This window comes from Bison bison, unplaced genomic scaffold (assembly GCF_000754665.1).
Source record: "Bison bison bison isolate TAMUID 2011002044 unplaced genomic scaffold, Bison_UMD1.0 scf7180017851975, whole genome shotgun sequence".
Classification (NCBI taxonomy): domain Eukaryota; kingdom Metazoa; phylum Chordata; class Mammalia; order Artiodactyla; family Bovidae; genus Bison; species Bison bison.
In genome coordinates this window covers 46,350-50,272 of record NW_011482548.1, presented here as the reverse complement: position 1 = coordinate 50,272, position 3,923 = coordinate 46,350, and positions in this window count along the sequence as shown.

Genomic DNA, 3,923 nt, shown 5'->3' with positions numbered 1-3,923 from the left:
GTCCCCATTTGCCTCTGCTATAATGTCAACAAGAAGCCCCAGGCTGCAATTTACCTGGGGCAATTTAATGCCAGTTGAACTGAAACAGAACTGCAAGTCCTTTCATCTGAATCAAAGAATATCTTAGAGATCATCTAGATCCAATTCTTGTTTCAGATAGGGAAACAAGTGGAGGCACAAACAACTCCTCATTGAGGGTCTTTCCCCCACCTCCCCATCCTGAGCACTGTCTCCAGGCCACTAGGGTTGTCCCTAGCACCTGCCTTCATGCTGCGTGAGTGCTCACCAGTAAATGCTGCTTTTTAAAATTCTTCTGGCCATGTTGCACTGCATGTGAGATCTTAGTTCCTGGACCAGGGATCAGACCTGCATCTCCTGCATTGAAAGCATAGAGTTTTAATGACTAGACCACCAAGGAAGTCCCAATAAATGCTGTTTTTGATAAGCGTGGGCAGTCTACAGCATCGCTCTGCCGTAACCAGATCTGCTCCTCTCCTGCCCTGTGGTGACTCTTGCAGATCAATTCTGTGTCTCTCCAGCGACCAAGGAACCATGAGGATCCTTGTCCTGCTCTTAAACACTTTTCTTCTGCTCTCCCAAGGTTCTCCAAGTAAAAAGAGACTCTCAGCTAGAAGTCTAGGGAACTACAGAGGACAGGGGGTGAAGAAAAAGCTTGACTAAGAATAAACATCCTGCAGGGGCCGCAATCTTCTTCCATCAATCTTTAATCTCAGCCCTGATTGAGACCAGGAGTAATCTGCAGTGAAACGCTGGGCTGGTGTACACCTCCCAGCAGCAAGCTTCGTGACTCAGAAACATAGGGACTTTAGATGTCACTGGGAGATTCACTAACCGTCCTGACTGCATTGCAGGAGTTGCAGTTATTCACTTGGGATTTTGTGGAAAGAGATGCCTGCCTCTCCCCTTCCCATTGATGGCCCCCATCTGCTCCTGAAAACCTTTGATCTGCTCAGAAAGGGACCCCGCTCACACTCCTAAAATTTTCATATCAAGTCTGAGGGTTAGGATGAAGAGAAATGCTGTGATTTCGGTAGGCAGAACAGAAACGTATGGATAACACAAATAGCAGGTGCCTTTGGACACTGCTGAGGAAGTTTCTAAATTACATTGAAACATCGGCAATTTCCTGATCCCTGTGGTAATCTGTGTACCCAGAGGCAAACCGTTAGCTTCGGCAGGGACTCTAACTCCCGCCTCCTACTGCTGCTGCTGCTGCTAAGTTGCTTCAGTCATGTCCAACTCTGTGCGACCCCAGAGACGGCAGCCCACCAGGCTTCCCCGTCCCTGGGATTCTTCAGGCAAGAACACTGGAGTGGGTGGCCATTTCCTTCTCCAGCGCATGAAAGGGAAAAGTGAAAGTGGAGTCGCTCAGTCGTTCCCAACTCTTAGCAACCCCACGGACTGCAGCCTACCAGGCTCCTCTGTCCATGGATTTTCCAGGCAAGAGTACTGGAGTTGGGTGCCATTGCCTTCTCCGCCCGCCTCCTAAAGGCTGAGCCAAATGCTCTACAGCACAGTGAGGGTAAGTCAGGTCCTCCGAGCCTCAAATCCAGCTGTGCTGGGATGACACCAATTGTTTGACTCAGAGAAACTCCCTGATCCTCTCCAAACCACTTGGTGGATTTCCAAAGCTCCGAAGGGTACCCAACCTTGTCCCCATCTAGAGTGAGTTCCTGCAGTAATTCACATGGGTTATTTCTTTATCCTGGAGGATTCACGTTTAGCTTAACTCTTCCTTCCTTGTTCTTTCTGTCTGGGCTGTTTCCCACGGACATCTCTTTGAAGTCCTGCTGTCAGCATATTCTAGGCCTGTCAAAGTATGGTGGTAATTTATTTATCAAAAACCAGCTTCCCTTTGACCTGCAATCACACAACGAAGAATCCATTGTGACAGTAACCTGGGTCTGGGGTCCCTCCAGAACAAGGGGATGTTCACGTCAAGCTGGTCACCATTGCCTGAGTTTGGCTACTAAGGGCTGGGGCAGGGTAACCACTAGAGTCTGAGCTTGAGAAAGGCCCTAGGATGCCAGCAATGTTGGGGGTGAGTGGGGGAGTGGAGTCCAGATTGCCATGACCAGCCGCCCACATCTCTGCCACTCCTCCTCTCGGTGACTCTAGCTCTTACATACCTGCAGCCCTTTGAAATGCCCATGAAGCAGGAAAGTGGGTACATAGGAGGATGATCAGTTATATAAGAAAGACCTAGAATCACTTGGTCTACTCTGAAATGCATTCGTCTGGTTCCTGCTGAAGGCACGAAGCATCTGGCTGTAGAGCCGCCTTAAGCAAAGTTCCGGAGGGAGGTTCTTTCAATCCACCATCCACCTTCCCCACCTTCCCACCATCCCCACATCGTCACCTGTGCTTCCAGGGCTCTCCTGGCTCCGCTGTGAGATACGACCAGCTTGTCATGTAAGAGCTGACTGTTCAGCCTCAGAGCACACACTGAGTGAGGAAACCGCCTCTCCCCCTTCTGCTCTCGGTCAAGGGTCATAGGATCAGGATTCCACCTCCTTCTCCCCAGTCCTATACTCCTCTACTCATTCCAGTCCAGTCTCTCCAGGCATGTGCCCAGAAGGTCACCATGAAGCACACGTGTGTACCTGTCCTGGGTGTGCAATCGTGAGCATGAACACAACATCCTCCTCCCACTCAGGGAACCTGGAATTCAACTGAGAAGACCAAATTACTTAAAACACACACACACACACATACACACACTACAATTTGGGATACAGGTTATGAAAAAAAAAAAAAAAAAAAAAAAAACATTCCATCAGGAAGAGAATAGTTCTGGGGCACTGAGCCACATGAGGAGGACCAGGCAGAGTTCCCTGCCATTGACACTGAGGTGGAGAGCAGAAGGTTCAGAGAGGGTATTTGTGGGAAGAGGAGGAAAGTGTTCCAGGTAGAGAGAAGGGTGCGGGATGGGGGGCCCTGAGACAGACAGGGGCTGGTGTGCAGGAGCCCACGGAGTCCAGGAAGTCTGGATGTGGGGGAGCGAGGGCCACTGGGGAACAGCTGGAGTCTGAAGAGAAGGCCCAGGTTCTGAGCAGCCAGCTCTGCGGGCGAAGCTAACAGGCTTAGCTGGATTTAATAAAAAAAATTAATAGCAAACTTTTGCAGGGATTTTAAAAAGAAGTGTGACATGAACCAATTAACTTATAAATAAATAATAAAGCCATGCTGGAAGCAAATCAGATGGTGAAGTCGATCAGCGAGGACGGTGGAGGGGGTGGGGTCGCCGGGGAGGCCGCCATCTTGGGTCCGTGCCACCGCCGCTCCCCGGCGTCGTCCAGTCAGCTTCAGTCTCCGCGCTAAAGCTGCCGCCAGAGCCTTGCCTCTTGGTCCTCGGGTACAGTTAATCACACCCTGCCTTATTCTGTTATTTAGTGGGAAGTGACCTTGACGCAGGCAGGATATGCGGCTACGGGACTGCTCGCTGCCGGAGGAACTGTAAGAGACAAGAGTTAAGAGTTGGAAAATGCCCCAACACCTATCCGTGCTGTTTGAAAAAGTGGAAGGTCAACTCACTGAATCCTCAGAAGGACACAAAGCCGAGGGGAGCTTGGCTCCTAGAAATGGCCACAGGCCAGACCTCTGAGCCTCCCTTCTCCGGGCCTTCCCGCTGGACCGTCCCCAGCGGAAGCAGTCGTCTGGTTGAGTGAGGACCGGCCGGGGGCGCTCGCTTGTGCAGAGCCGAGGCAGGAGACGCAGTGAGCACAAGGCCTCTGCCTGAAGGCGGAGGGCAGCAGCGCAGGTTACATGAACGTCTCAGTACTTCAAAAGATGAGCCAGAAGCGGGTCCAGTCCGCCACAAGCCTAAGTGAACATCATTTTATTCTTTTGCCTGAATCATACTGATTGATCTTGTAACATTGGGTTTCTTTTCTGATCAGCAG